Raw genomic sequence first — 16,998 nt, 5'->3', positions numbered from 1 at the left:
GGGGGAAAATTGACATGCAAGTCCTCCCTTTTTATTACATGCACTATTAGATCCTTATAGATTAGCCTATCACATTTCAACAGTGTCACACAAGTCCTATGTACTACATTCACATGCAATTAACTAAATCGAAGCTTAACATTTTCACACATTCATATTCACATATTTTAGACCATAAATATCACATTCAAATAATTTGGTGACTCGGTTTAGCGATCTCGAAACCGCTTTCCGACTAGGGTCACTTTAGGGCTGTCACAACTCTCCCCAACTTAAGAAATTTTCGTCCCCGAAAATCTTACCGGTAAATAGGTTTGGGTATCACTCTTTCATAGAGTTCTCGGGTTCCCAAGTAGCTTCTTCTATCCCGTGTTTGAGCCATAACACTTTTACTAAATGAACCTTTTTGTTTCGTAACTCTTTCACTTCACGAGCTAGGATACGAATCGGTTCTTCTTCATAACTCATATCGGCTTGAATTTCGACCTCAGAGGGGTTTATTACGTGCGAAGGATCGGATCTGTAACGTCGAAGCATCGAAACATGAAAAACATTGTGGATCCTTTCGAGTTCAGGGGGTAAAAGCAACCTATATGCAACTGGGCCAACTCGTTCGGAGATCTCATACGGCCCAATGAATCTCGGACTCAATTTGCCCTTACGGCCAAATCTGAGTATCTTTTTCCAAGGCGATACCTTAAGAAACACTTTGTCTCCCACCTGATACTCAATATCTCTTCGTTTTAAATCCGCGTACGACTTCTGATGATCTGATGCTGCCTTCAGACTTTCACGAATTATTTTTACTTTCTGTTCAGCATCTTTAATCAAATCCACTCCGAAAATTTTGCTTCCACCGAGCTCGGTCCAAAACAATGGCGTACGGCATTTACGCCCGTACAAAGCCTCGTAAGGTGCCATCTTAATACTTGATTGAAAACTATTGTTGTAAGCGAATTCAATCAAAGGTAAATACCGTTCCCATGAACCACTAAACTCGAGGATGCAACATCTCAACATATCCTCAAGTATCTGAATTATCCGCTCGGATTGACCATCGGTTTCTGGATGAAAAGCGGTGCTAAAATGCAGCTTGGTACCCAAAGCTTTTTGCAATTTCTTCCAAAATCGCGAGGTGAATCTCGGATCTCTATCCGACACGATAGAAATAGGTACCCCGTGTAATCTCACAATCTGAGAAACATACAATTCAGCTAGTTTATCCAATGAAAAATTCGTACGTACGGGGATAAAGTGAGCCGACTTAGTTAGTCTATCCACAACAACCCAAATCGCATCTTTCTTACTTGCCGATACTGGCAACCCAGATACGAAATCCATCGTGACTCGATCCCATTTCCATTCAGGTATCATGATTGGCTAGAGTAAACCCGTAGGCACTTGATGTTCCGCCTTTACTTGCTGACATATTAAACACTTTGAAACAAAATCGGAAATGTCTCGTTTCATACCATGCCACCAAAACTGACGTCTCAGATCGTTGTACATTTTCGTACTCCCCGGGTGAATTGACATTCGGCTACAATGAACTTCGTTCAGAATCATCGAAATGAGTTCTGAATTTCTTGGAACACACAAACGACTTCTGAACCTCAAACAATCGTCATCATCAATTTGAAACTCTGATTCCATATTTGGAACACATTCAGCCCGTTTTGCAACCAATTCATCATCGACTTTCTGAGCTTCACGAATTTGATGAATCAACAATGGTTTGGCCTTTAATTCTGCCACTAACACATTGTCGGATAGAACAGACAAGTGTACATTCATCGCTCGTAAAGCAAACAGTGATTTACGACTTAAGGCATCCGCAACCATATTAGCCTTTCCCGGGTGATAGTCAATGACAAGTTCATAATCTTTCAACAAATCAAGCCAACGCCTTTGTCGCAGATTCAAGTCTCTTTGAGTCATCAAATATTTGAGAATTTTGTGATCCGAATATACATGGCACTTCTCCCCAAATAAGTAGTGTCGCCATATTTTCAAAGCGAATACGATGGCAGCTAGTTCGAGATCATGGGTCGGATAATTTTTCTCATGTGGCTTCAGTTGTCTCGACGCATAGGCCACAACTCGACCTTCTTGCATCAATACGCAACCCAACCCAAGTAGGGAGGCATCACTATAAATGACAAACTCTTTGCCTGATTCAGGCTGCACTAGAATTGGAGCTTCAGTCAAATAAGTTTTCAGTGGATCAAAACTTTTCTGACATTTTTCCGTCCATTCGAACTTAACATCTTTTTGAAGTAGCTTCATCATTGGTGTGGCTATCGTCGAGAAACCTTTTACAAACCGTCGGTAGTAACCGGCAAGTCCCAAAAAGCTCCGAACCTCAGTAATATTTCTCGGAGGCTTCCAGTTAAGTATGGCTGAAATTTTGCTCGGGTCAACTCGAATACCCAATGCGGATACCACATGACCCAAGAAGCTAACCTCTCTTAACCAGAACTCACACTTACTGAACTTAGCATATAACTGCTTATCCCGTAAAATTTGCAACACTAATCTCAGGTGCTCAGCATGTTCGGTCTCATCTCTTGAATAGACCAAGATGTCATTAATGAACACAACTACGAACCGGTCCAAATACTCTCTGAAGATCCGATTCATCAAATCCATAAATACCGCAGGGGCATTAGTGAGCCCAAACGGCATCACTAAGAACTCGTAGTGACCATATCTCGTTCTGAAAGCAGTTTTGGGTATATCCGAATCTCTAACTCGCAACTGGTAATAACCCGATCTCAAATCTATCTTCGAAAACACTGAGGCTCCCTTTAGTTGATCAAACAAATCGTCAATACGTGGCATCGGATATTTATTCTTTATTGTCACCTTATTCAGCTGACGATAGTCGATGCACAACCTCATGGTTCCATCCTTCTTTTTCACAAACAATACTGGTGCACCCCAAGGAGAGAAACTTGGTCGAGCGAAACCTCTTTCCGTCAATTCTTGCAACTGAGCTTTCAACTCTTTCAACTCAGTTGGTTCCATACGATACGGAGCTATAGAAATTGGTGTAGTCCCAGGTACAAGCTCGATGCCAAACTCTACCTCCCGAACAGGTGGTAAACCCGGTAATTCTTCGGGAAAAACATCTGGGTATTCGCAAACCACCGGCACAGATTCGGGTTTCTTTTCTAACTCTTTGTCATCAAGTACATACGCAAGGTATGCTTCGCACCCCTTTCTTACATATTTCTGAGCCAACATTGAGGATATTACAGCTGGCAACCCTTTTAAGTCCGTAGACTCAACTCGGATTATCTCGTTATTTGCGCACCTCAAATCAATAGTCTTGCTTTTGCAATTCACAACCGCATCATGCAGGGTCAACCAATCCAAACCAAGAATAACATCAAATTCATCAAACGGCAAAAGCATCAAGTCCGCCGGAAAATAGGAACCTCGAATTACTAGGGGACATTTCTTACACACTTTGTCGACAAGCACGTAACGACCCAAGGGATTTGACACCCAAATTACGAACTCAGTAGACTCAATAGGTAAAGTCTTACTGGATGCTAAGGTTTCACATATATAAGAATGAGTAGAACCAGGGTCAATCAAAGCAATCACATTAGTATCAAAGAGAGTAAAAGTACCGGTAATAACATCTGGCGAGGAAGCATCCTCGCGTGCGCGTATAGCATAAGCCCTAGCAGGAGCACGAGCCTCAGATCTGGTCGTAGCATCCCTAGATCCTCTCTGACCACCACTAGCATTGCCCGTATTTCTAGATGGTCTACCTCGAGCAGTGGTAGCACCCGGTTTCCCACTCTGATTTGCATTCTGTTCAGACAACCTCGGGCAATCTTTAATGAAGTGGTCAACTGACCCGCACTTGTAACAGGAGCGGTCATGGAATCTACAACTCCCCGAGTGCCATTTACCACAATACTGACACTCCGTTCTATCTCGACGATCATTTCCAACACTGGCGACAGAAGTGACTCGTGCACTCACAGGGGATCGATCGCGATCTCGTCTAGATAAGCCCGAAGTGTCTCTAGATCGGCCTAAGCCATCTCTAAATTTCTTCGATGACTGTGGGAAGGGCTTCCCCGAAGACCTCTTACGAAACTCCTTTGCTTCCACCTCAGCTTTTCTTTTCTCCATACTGAGCTCCTCGGCTTTGCAAGCCCGCTCGACAAGTGACACTAATTCTCGGATTTCCAAAATGCCAACATACAACTTTATATCATCATTCAGCCCATCCTCGAAACGTTTACACATCACGGCTTTTGAAGAAATGCATTCCCGCGCGTACCGGCTAAGCCTTACAAATTTTCGTTCATAGTCGGTAATCGACATGGAACCTTGTTTAAGTTCAAGAAATTCCTTCCGTTTTGGATCAATGAATCTCTGACTGATATACTTCGTTCGAAACTCAGTTTGGAAAAACTCCCAAGTTACTTGCTTTCTGGGCACAACAGAAGTCAACGTATTCCACCAATAGTAGGCAGAATCACGTAGCAAGGAGATAGTACACTTTAGGCACTCATCGGGTGTGAAACATAGCTCATCGAGTACCCGGATAGTGTTGTCCAACCAAAATTCTACTTTCTCGGCATCATCGTTGTCTGTAGCTTTAAATTCAGTAGCCCCGTGTTTTCGGATTCTGTCAACTGGGGGCTTATTCGACCTTATTTGGTCAGTTAACGGAGGTATTGTAGGTGGGGGGTGGTATTAGTCGGGAATGGAGGTTGTGGAACAGCCGTATTAGTTCGAATGTATTGGTTGAACCAATCATTCATCACGCTATAAAAAGCTTGTCTAGCTTCATCATTCGGATTACTAGCATTAGGTTGAGAGTCCGCCGGCGCTGTCCCTTGTGCGGGAGCAGGCGCTACACTCTCAAGATCATCAGCTACCGCTCGGTTGGGATCGGGATCCATTACTATAAATAAACACATTTGCAATGTCAGAAATCACCACACTATCAAATAATCACATAAAATGACATGTATAGCTAGACCCAAATGCATTACGGTAGTCCTAGAATCGACTAAACCGTGGCTCTGATACCAATAAAATTGTAACACCCCGTACCCGAGACCGTTGCCAGAGTCGGACACGAGGGGTTAACGGGCTTAATCCACTTATTTTCACAGTCCATTTGAAAATTTTCCAGACAAGCTGGTTACTGCGTCACTGTCGCCTTAAAAATCATATCTTGAGTTTCAAAACTCGAAAACCAGTTTTGTAAATTTTTCCTGAAACTAGACTCATATTTTCATCTATAAATATTTTTCTAGAATTTTTTGTCCGGCCAATTAGTACAGTTTATTAGTTAAATTCTCCCTTGTTTCAGGGTTCGACTACACTGACCTTTGCGCATTAAGACTTGGATATCTCCCTGTACAAGGTTTCAGTACTGATGTCGTTTGTTTCTATAGAAACTAGACTCGAAAAGGAATCTATACATATATGATATGACTTCTAATTATCTCTGGTTAATTAATAATGAATTTCCAAAGTCGGAACAGGGAATCCAGAAACCGTTCTGGCCCTGTCTCACGAAAACTTAAATATCTCATAATATACTATTCATATGATCATTTCGTTACTTTCCTATGAAAATAGATTCATCAAGGTTCGATTACATAATTTATTCACTATTTAATTCCATTCCTACTATTTTAGTGATTTTTCACATCCACATTACTGCTGCTGCCAGCATCAGCCTTTAGGGTAAACTGGAAGCTTCAGCCCTTTATTTCTTAATCTTATCAACTGGAAGCTTGTTCAGTCTTAACAATTCCACACCTTAGGGAGCTACTGGAACCAATTGAGGGTTAGGTGGGGGTGGAAGATTTTGGGCAACCAGATTTGTTCGAACAAACTCGGCAAACCACTCATTCATCCTTTGGAAAAAGGCTTCTCAAGCCTCTCCTCCCTGACTAACCGTTACTGGTTTACTTTCAAATGGTGCTGTCCCTTGGGCGGGAGCTGGTGCATTACTTTCAACATCATGAGCTACACCTCAGTCAGGATCAATTTACTATATGAAAGCACAATTTTAATTTGTCAAGAGTCGTCACACTATCACAAATTATATGGCATGTACAGCTAGAATCTGACACACACTACATTATTTCGAGAATCGACTAAATTTTAGCTCTGATACCACTAAATGTAACACCCTTTAACCGTATTCAACGCTGGAAGAGGATACAAGGCATTACCAGACTTACATCGTAAGCAAACAGACAAACCGAGTCATAAGATTGGCATCCAAATTAAAACCATTTGTATTCAATCATAAAGTCCTTAATATGAGCCTATGAGGCCCAAAACATGCTTTGGAAGTGGTTTGGGACTAAACCGATAACTCAGGGAATTTTTAGAAAACTTAGAAAAAATTTTCTATGAACAGGGGTCACACGCCCGTGTGGTTTGGGACACGTCCGTGTGGGTAGGCCGTGTAGTCACACACGCCCGTGTCTCTAACACGCATAACTCTCTGTTTTGTAAAGCATGAGAAAATTAAAGTCACACGGCCAAGTCATACGCTCGTGTGCTAGGCCGTGTGGTTAATTTAATTTTCATAAAATAGGTGCAGACTTCACACGGTCAGGACACACACCCTTGCTTGAGGCCATGTCCCTTACAAGGCTAAGACACACGCCAGTGTCTCTGCCCTTGTGCTCAATTTTGAGCATTTTGCTTCTCAAAATTAAGGTGTAGGGGACACACATCCGAAACACATGCCCATGGGGCAGACTGTGTGTCACACATAGTCTAGACACACGCCCCTATGTCTACTCGTTTGGACAAAATAAAGGCTATTTACTAAGCCATTTTTCACCTTCATTTACACCTATACACACAAAAGTTCCATGGCATAAATCATGGTATACTTAGGCAACCAAAACATTCATAATCAAGGTTAAAACATATCATTTCATTATCACACATAACATACTTACAACATCATATTCTACCAAGCCAAATCATACCAAATTCACATCCATAAGTACCAACACAAATACTTTTAACATGCATAATTCTTCTTAGATTTCCTAGCATACAAATTAGTCAATCTCAACCATTCAACAACAAAACCATTAAGTCACAGTCAACCATTCACCAATCATTTACAGACCACATCATAAAGGAGATATTGCACATGTACGAGTATACTTAAGCTTACAATCAATTTAATCAAAATAAACCAATTTACATGGCCAAATACCAAATCGAGCCTTTGACAATTACAAGCCAATATATTTGGCTAAAATCATGATGACACATATAACAAAATGACCATGTCCCTATACATGCCATATACTCAAAATGTTTAACATCATCGATACCCAAAATAACATTTTGAAAGTGTGATGCTATCTCCGATGACCTCTAATCCGAGCTAGCTTGGTGACACTATAAAACATGAAAAGTAAAATGGAGTAAGCTATATAGCATAGTAAGCTCGTATGAAAGATATAACCAAGACTTACCATATATTTAACATTTAAGTAATATAATATAAGGCGATGTAATTTACCGTAACCTCATAACCATAGTTTGTTCCATAGAAACTTACCTTGAATTCATCATTTCACGAATTTAATATTCATAGGTTTTAAGCACATACATGTACCAACTTGTAATGGTTTCATTCTTATTTTCATCTTAGACATATCCAATGAACCACTCGGAATAATAATATCGGATACTCTTGAAACCTTGCACACAAGGTGCCACATATGTAGCCATTGCTACCTCTATCTCATAAAACATATATGCTCGCTCTCAAGCCATCAACGGGCCTGATCACACAAGCTATCAACCAAAATGTAGCTACACGGTGCTACTCACACAAGCTGTCAGTCAAGATGTAGCTACATGATGCTGCTCACACAAGCTGTCAAGTAATGCCAACATATGTCGGTATACTCAGCCACTAATAAGACGTACAGGACCAGTAACTGGATCACATAACATAAAACCCTAGTGACATGTCACTTGTATCGTAATCTATTCCTAAGGTTCAATTGAGGTTTCTCGCTTGCTAAAACGTCGCCAAATGTGTCCGTAAAGTCGATTACACAATTCATGGATAAATTAAAGCATTTAAAATACAATTTTAACAAAGCTTATTAACATACGAACTTACCTCGGTTCTAAAAATGGTAAAAAGATCTATTCATCAATTAATTTGTTTTCCCCCGATCTAGATCTGAACTTCATTTTTCTTGATCTATAATGTCAAATTTAACTTACTTAATCATCACATTATTCTATATAGCCCTGATAAACTGTAATTTATACATATTTTTATCCCATGCTTAGCATATTTTTGGATGAATTATCCTTAGATTTGGTGAATTCGATGCTCCTAATCCTTTAATTTCATGTTTTATACTTAGGTGAGCATAGGAGAGTAAGAAGAGTGAGAAACGGGCCGAAAATGAAAGAAATGGGTTTGGGAAATCAACACGGCCTGGACTTCCTCACACAGGTAGTTGACATGCCCGTGTCCATTAAACAGACTCAAACACGGTTTGAAGCAATCGAACACGGGCGTGTCCCTGTCGAACCCAAATCTAGTCCTATTTGGAAAATGCCACTCTTGAGGGTTTTGAAGCATTCTAAATCCTATATAAACACCCTAGGAGGTACCTGAAAGACACACACAGAGCAGGAGGCAAGGAATTACTCGAAGAAAGTCGATTAATCCATCTCAGAAGCCGGATTATCCTTCAAGACTGAAGATCTCCCTTCAATTTCCTTCAGAAGTTTTTGGGTTTTCTTTATGTTTTGTTATCATTATTCTTTTGAGATGTTTTCTTTTACACTTATGAACTAAACCCCCTAAATACCTAAGGGGAATGAAACCTAAGACCGATCTTGTTATTATTTTCTAAATTATATGATAAATATTTGACTTATTCTTAATTATGAGTTCTTAGTTCTTGCTTTAATATTCCAGGATATTAATTCAAGTATTGATGTGCTTATTCAGGAGCAAAAGTCCCTGTCTAAGAGTAGATCTAGCATAATTAAGCGGAGTTGATTGCACGCCTGGACATAGGGTGACACAATTTTGCTGGATAGAGTGAAACCTAATAAAGGAATCCATAGATCGAGCTAATGCAACAGTAGGGGTTTTAATTAGAAAGAGATTTCAATTAATCAACCTAGGGTTAGATGGTGTTAGTCTTGAAAGAGATAATAATATAACTTAGGGATTTCTACGGATCAAGTCAAATGAATAAATCGTCTAATTCAGAGTCAATAACAAGTGAAGTCTAGGTGGATTTTTCCCTTGGGTATTGTCCAAATCATTCAGTTTTCCCAAAAGTTATTTCCCCAATTTACTTTCGGTGCATTCTTAGTTTAGTAATTAGTTTAGATAAAACAAACCCCTCTATTTTTAGGCTAGATAATAAAAAGAAAGTTAATACTAGTACTTTTGGTTCCTTTGGGTTCGACATCCCGGTCTTACCATATGTTATACTACTATTCGATAAGGTGTGCTTGCCTTTGTCATGATAATAATTAGTTTTCAAGAACGGACATTCATAAATTATAAAACTTATAGCGATTCACATCACATCAAGTTTTTGGCGCCGTTGCCAGGGAACTAAGATATTAGGAACACTTAATTTTTATTACTTTAGACATTTACTTTATTGCAATTTAAATTTTATTTTGACTTTTTTTACTAAATTTTCTTTTTCCTTCTGGCAGGTTTTTATAGTTTATGACTAGAAAAAAACCCGTCAGGACCATTACTTTTTGATAGTTAGATCGATCGCACAGCTCGTAAAAACCAAAGAGAAATAAGGCAAAGCCCAAGACACACAGAGGAAGAGCAAGAGGACGATATTTCCACCACAATCAAGGAGATGGCTGAAAATTAGGAAAACCCGCTACCTTCTGCAATTGCTGCTGATCCAGTAAATCAGAATCCTGCTCCACGCACTCAGTATGATTATGCTAAACCTACTTTAACAGGAACTGAGTCAAGTATAGTTAGGCTTGGTTTTGCTGCAAATAATTTTAAACTGAAACCTAGCACAATTCAAATGATCCAACAGTTTGTTTAGTTTGATGGTTTGCAGGATGAGGACCCAAACACTCACTTAGCGAACTTTCTAGAATTCTGCGACACCTTTAAAATCAATGGCATTTCTGATAATGCCATTCACCTTCGGTTATTTCCCTTTTCATTAAGGAATAAGGCTAAACAGTGTTTGAACTCGTTACCACGAGGGTCAATCACTACTTGGGAACAAATGACCGAAAAATTCTTACTTAAATATTTTTCGCCAGCTAAAACGGCTAAGTTGAGGAATGACATCTCTTCTTTTGTGTAGATGGATCTCGAAACACTCTATGATTCATGGGAGAGATACAAGGATCTTTTGAGAAGGTGTCCTCACCATGGATTACCTCTCTGGCTATAGGTTCAAACTTTTTAGAATGGACTGAATCCTTCGACTAGACAGATGATTGATGCAGTTGTTGGTGGGACTATCAAGAATAAGACACCTGAGGTGGCTTACAAATTTATTGAAGAGATGTCACTGAATAACTGACAGTGGCAAGTCATGAGGACAAAGCCAACAAAAACAGCCGACGTTTTTAACGTCGATTCGGTCACTATACTCTCTAATCAAGTAGAACTTTTGAATAGAAAAATTGATGGTTTACTTGGTTCTTCACAGGTTCATCTAATAACGCAATGAAATGCAAGTGGAGGAGGAACGAGCAATTCATAATACCCACCTTATGGCCACAACATGAAAAACGAGCAATTAAATTATATGGGTAATAATCCTCGACCTCAAAATAATCCTTATAGTAACACTTATAATGCAGAATGGAGGAGCCACCCAAATTTCTTAAGGGGAGGCCAAGGGAATTAGAGACCACCACCCCCTCTAGGCTTCTAACAACAACCTTACCAACAAGAGAAAAAGCCGAACCTTGAGGATATAATGTCAAATTTTATTTCAATAGCGAAAATTCATTTTCAGAACACTGAAACTGCACTTAAAAATCAGCAAGCATCGATCTAAGGACTCGAGAATCAAATTGGGCAGTTGGCTAAGATGATTTCAAAAAGACCACTAGGAAGTCTACCTAGTAACATCGAACCCAATCCAAAAGAGCATGTAAAAGCAGTTACACTAAGGAGTGGGAAAGTGTTAGCTGAATCCGAAATGAAGCCAGCACAAGAAGTTGATAGAAACAAAGGAGAGGAGGTAAAACCCGAAAACAATGACAATCCAATGCCAAAGGAAGATAAACCACCAATCCCATATCCAGTAAAGTTGAAAAAAAACCGCATGGATGCACAATTCGATAAATTTCTTGAACTTTTTAAACAACTGCATATTAACTTACCTTTTATTGAAGCTATATCACAAATGCCTACATATGCAAAATTTTTAAAGGAGCTTTTAACAAACGAAAGGAAGTTTGAAGACCTATCTACAGTGGAACTTAATGAGGAGTGCTCAGCCATACTCCAAAATAAACTGCCAACCAAAGTCCAAAAGGAAGTTTGAATGTTGATAAGGCACTAGCTGATTTAGGCGCTAGCATTAATTTGATGCCATATAAAATGTTTAAACAGCTTGGTCTTGGGGAACCTAAACCCACTAGGATGAGTATTCAATTAGCTGATAGATCTGTTAAATATTCTAGGAGAATTATAGAGAACGTACTTGTAAAAGTAGATAAATTTATATTCCCTGTTGATTTCGTGGTGCTTCACATGGATGAGGATGTTGAAGTGCCTTTATCGTCCATTTTTAACCACTGTTAGGGCTGTTATTAATGTGGATGATGGTAAATTGGTACTTAGAGTACGCGACAGAGAGATTATCTTTAAAATTTATGATGCCATGAGATTTTCTAGGGAATAGGATGACTCATGTTATTTCATTGAATCTATTGATCATGCTACTCAAGATTCTTTTCAGGAAATCGTACATAAGGACATGATGGAACTGTGTCTTACCCAAGGAGAGGGGGTGGACAATGATTCTGAGGTAGGAACCAAACTAAATTCCAATGAAACCTCCCCAAGACTAGCAGAATATGAGGGTATTAAGGTAAATGATGAACTTAAACAAAAACCCTCTATTGAAGAACTTACCAAACTGGAACTTAAACAATTGCTGAATCACTTGGGATATGAATTCCTTGGAAATAATTCTACATTACCGATGATTATTGCATCCAACTTGCAACCCAAGGAGAAAGAGGAATTACTCCAAGTATTAAGAGAGCATAAAAGGGCCATAGCTTGGAAAATTTCTGACTTTAAAGGGATCATCCCTTCTTTTTGCACCCATGTGTGCAAGCCCAAAGACGACTGAACCCTAACCTGAAGGAAGTTGTTAAAGCTGAGGTAATTAAACTCCTAGATGCTGGAATTATTTATCCTATTTCTGACAGTTCTTGGGTAAGTCCAGTGCAGGTTGTTCCTAAGAAATGAGGCACGACTGTTGTAGCCAATGAGAAGAATGAATTAATCCCAACAGGGACAGTCACAGGTTGGAGAGTTTGCATTGACTATAGGAAGCTGAATGATGCCACGAGAAAAGATCATTTCCCCTTCCATTCATTGACCAAATGTTGGAAAGATTATCAGGGCACATGTACTACTGCTTCTTAGATGGACTCTCTGGCTATTTTCAAATTCCAATAGCTCCTAAAGATCAAGAAAAGACGACATTTACATGTGTCCATACGGTACGTTTGCTTATCGTAGAATTCCTTTTGGATTATGTAATCCTCCTGCTACTTTTCAGCGTTGCATGATGCCCATTTTTTTCGAACTCGTAGAAGACATCATGGGGGTATTTATGGATGATTTCTCGATTTTCGGTAACTTTTTCCATCTTTGCCTTAAAAATTTAAAACGAGTCTTAATAAGATGGGATGAAACAAATCTTGTACTCAACTGAGAAAAATGCTACTTTATGGTTCAAGAAGGTATTGTGTTAAGACATAAAATTTCTAGTAAAGGGATTGAGGTTGATAAATCTAAAATTGAAGCCATTGAAAAACTACCTCCCCCTAAATTGGTTAAGACTATTAGAAGCTTTTTAAGACATGCTGGGTTTTATAGAAGATTTATTGAAGATTTTTCTAAAATAGCTAAGCCTTTGACTAAATTACTAGAAAAAGATGTGCCTTTTAATTTCGATCAGGAATGTTTAGAAGCATTTAATACCTTAAAGGATAAATTGACTAAAGCTCCAATTATAATTGCACCTGACTGGAATTCACCTTTCGAACTAATGTGCGGTGCAAGTGATTTTGCAATAGGTACAGTTTTGGGACAGTGAAGAGATAAGCATTTTCAACCTATCTACTATGCTAGCAAAAATTTTTCAGCCGCACAAGAAAACTACACCACCACGGAGAAAGAGTTACTAGCTGTGATTTTTGCATTCGATAAATTTAGGACATATCTAATATTGTCTAGAGTTATTGTTTATACTAACCACTTTGCTCTTCGCTACCTTTTAACTAAGACTAATGCAAAACCCCAACTCATTCGATGGATTTTGTTATTGTACAAATTTGACTTGGAGATTAAGGATAAGAAAGGAACTGAAAATCTCGCGGCTGATCATCTTTCCAGGCTTGAAAATTCAAGTACCAAAGAGCTAGATGAAGTTGAAATAAATGATTCATTCCTGAAGAACAATTTTTTGCCATATCTGATTCTAAGGTACCTTGGTTTACAGACATTGCAATTTTTTTAGCCACTAACATTATCCCAAAAGGGTTGACACATCAGCAAAAGAAGTGATTCTTCACTGATGTGAAAAACTACTTTTGGGAAGACCCTTTCCTTTTCCGTATATACGCAGACCAAGTCATTAAGAGATGCGTTACAAGGACAGAAGCATTGAAGATCTTGGAACATTTCCATTCAAGACCGACTGGAGGACACTACAGTGGGAATAAGACCGTATAAAAAATACTCGGATCAGGTTTTTATTGGCTCACTCTATTCAAAGATGCCAGCAGGTATGTTACTTCTTGTGACAAATGCCAAAGAACAGGAAATATCTCCAAACGTGATGAAATGCCTCAGACATATATGCTCTCATGTGAATATTTGAAGTTTGGGGTATCGACTTCATGGGTCCATTCCCTAGTCCATTCGGGAATAAATACATCTTAGTAGCTGTCGATTATATGTCCAAATGGGTTGAAGCCCAAGCTTTTACCTACTAATGATGCTAGAGTAGTAGTACGTTTCCTTAAGAAACTTTTCTCTCGATTTGGAGCACCTAGAGCAATCATCAGTGATAGGGGTACTCATTTTTGTAATGCCCATTTTAATAAGATCTTTAAGAAATACGGAATTCACCACAGAACAGCTACCCCTTACCACCCTCAAACTAGTGGCCAAGTCGAACTATAAATAGAGAGCTTAAACATATCCTGGAAAAGATAGTAGAATCGAACAGGAAGGATTGGGCGATGAAAGTAGATGATGCTTTATGGGCTTATAAAACTGCTTTTAAGACCACCATAGGAACATCGCCTTACAGACTTGTGTATGGAAAAAGTTGTCATCTACCATTTGAGTTAGAACACAAGGCATTCTGGGCTATAAAATTTCTAAACCTTGATCCCAAACTTGTAGGTGAAAACAGGTTGATGAGTTGAACGAGTTAGATGAGTGGCGAACCAATGCATATGAAAATTCATGCCTATACAAGGAAGCAACAAAACACCGGCACAACGCTCGTTTAAGACAACGCAAGCAATTTGAAGTTGGAGATCTTGTCCTGTTGTATAACTCGAGGTTCAAATTGTTCCTGGGAAGCTTAAATCACGATGGTCAGGTCCTTTCATAGTCCAAATTGTCTTTCCATATGGCACAGTAGAGGTAAGTCACCCATCACAAGGCACTTTCAAGGTTGATGGACATCGCCTCAAACTCTACAACGATAAGAATTTCAAAGGCGATAGAGAGGAGCTATGGCTCCACGAACTTCCCTAAATATACCCACAAGGTAGAGTCGAGCTTAGACTCTAAATAAGTGCTTCTCGGGAGGCAACCCGAGCAGTAACAGTGTTGATTCCTTTAAATTTTTGTTTTTAACATCTAAATCATTAATTGAGACATTAAACGCAAGTTTTCCAAATTCACACGACAAGGCACACGGGCATGCCTTCGGCCGTGTGCTTACCACGGGAGGAGACACGACCGTGCGATACGGCCATGAGAGAATAGAGCAAAATTTTTTTCCCAACATGGGATTCGATACATCGCCACGGCCGTGCGACACGGGCATGTGCAATCCTGCCAAAACAACACGGGCATGCGACACGTCCATGTCTATTAACCATGTTTGAAATTGCCAAATGAACACAGGCGTGTGACACGTCCGTGTCACCACCCATGGTCGAGACTGTTAAAAGAACATAGGCGTGCACATTTATACACGGGCTTGGGAAAAGTGAACCACATCACGCACAATCGTGCAATACGACCATGTGACCACATAACCTATACACACGGGCGTGTCCTTAGGCCTTGTGGCAATTCCTTATTTCGCGACAAACACGGGCTGGATGTCAGCCACATGGGCTGTGACACGGCCGTGTGAGACCAGTGTTGGGCGACACGACCATGCCTATTTTAAACTCGTTTTATTTTTATTTTGTTTACTTTTATTTCTATTTATTTTTGAAGACTCATGTTTTATATTTTTAAACTCTACCTATCTTTATGGTAATCATTGAATTATTCCCTTAATTCTCCTTTCACAGTAGTGTCTTCTCATTTATCCCTCAAAATCATGCCTTTCCTTCAACTTTATCTTCAGTTTTCGCTCTAGCTAATCCAAGGATTTCATCCACAATCTTAGGGCCGTTTCACTTATCTTCCTTTCTTTCGATATTATATTTATATCGCTATTATATATCTTTGTACATTGAGGACAATGTACATCTTAAGTGTGGGGGGTTATTTATTACATTATCAGAAAAATCCCTGAATTTTGTCTTATTCTCACGTGAATCACTCATATCATTATTTGAATGAATTTTGATTAATTTATGATTTTTATCGATAAATCTTGAATTAAAACATAGGCATTTATGCATTGATTATTAGACTTTAAGGAATTAGAGAATCAAGCATGATAAGTTGATTTTTGAGAATTAAAATTTTTAGGTTGTTTCCCCAAGTTTAGGTATTATCTTGAGTTGAAATTCACAGGCTAAACATCAAAAAGCCATAATTTTTGTGAGATCTTGAGCCTTTAAAGCATATATTATTTCCTTCATGCTCACTTTTATTGTTGCTTTGAGTGCATTAATATCGAATTGTTATTCTAGAACTTGCTTGATTATGCATGTCAAGACCACACTTTTGATTTGATAAGTTAAGATGATAAAGGCACTTAGGTTTAACCCACTCATTCCATAAAAGCCTACCTTCATAATTAACCTTTAGTGAACCCCCTTAAGCCCAACAACCCATTCATTGATCTATCCTCAATATTAACCCATAACCCATTATTGTTGGAATCCCCTAAATTATTTTGATCCCTATTTTTGTCTAGATTTGATTTGAATAAATTGCTTAGCTATGTTTTATTTTTGATTGCTAGCCTATGTTATTTGACTTGTCCTAAAAAAAACAAAAAAAAAACATACATACATATTAGTAATAACTTTTTATTTTTGAGCTTAAGTATTTAATTCCATATCCCATGAAGAAAAGCTCAATTCTAGGATCTTCTAATTAGGAATGTAATTTATCAAGTTTTATTATTTTTCTAGTTAGGTAATTTTTCAATTCAATCTCGATTCTAACCTTCTTTTTTAGCTTGTGACCACCCCCTAACCAAAGCCACGTTACAACCCTCTAAAGACTTTTTGATTGATGTATCATCTCAATATATAGTGGTGGAGATTTGATTTTCACGCAAGCCTATGGTAATAACTTTTCATATTGACTGTTGA

The 16,998-nt window shown here is 38.8% G+C and overlaps 1 non-coding gene across 1 annotated transcript; it reads right to left on the bottom strand.

Moving 5' to 3' along the window:
• Positions 1 to 10,328: 10,328 nt before the first annotated feature.
• LOC121211780 (small nucleolar RNA R71) lies at positions 10,329 to 10,435 on the bottom strand. The gene has a single exon (XR_005906998.1). It is a non-coding gene; the product is annotated as a small nucleolar RNA R71 (small nucleolar RNA).
• Between the last annotated feature and the right edge of the window lie 6,563 nt (positions 10,436 to 16,998).

This window comes from Gossypium hirsutum, chromosome A12, assembly GCF_007990345.1.
Source record: "Gossypium hirsutum isolate 1008001.06 chromosome A12, Gossypium_hirsutum_v2.1, whole genome shotgun sequence".
In the NCBI taxonomy this organism is placed as follows: domain Eukaryota; kingdom Viridiplantae; phylum Streptophyta; class Magnoliopsida; order Malvales; family Malvaceae; genus Gossypium; species Gossypium hirsutum.
This window is presented reverse-complemented; position numbering and strand designations above follow the sequence as displayed.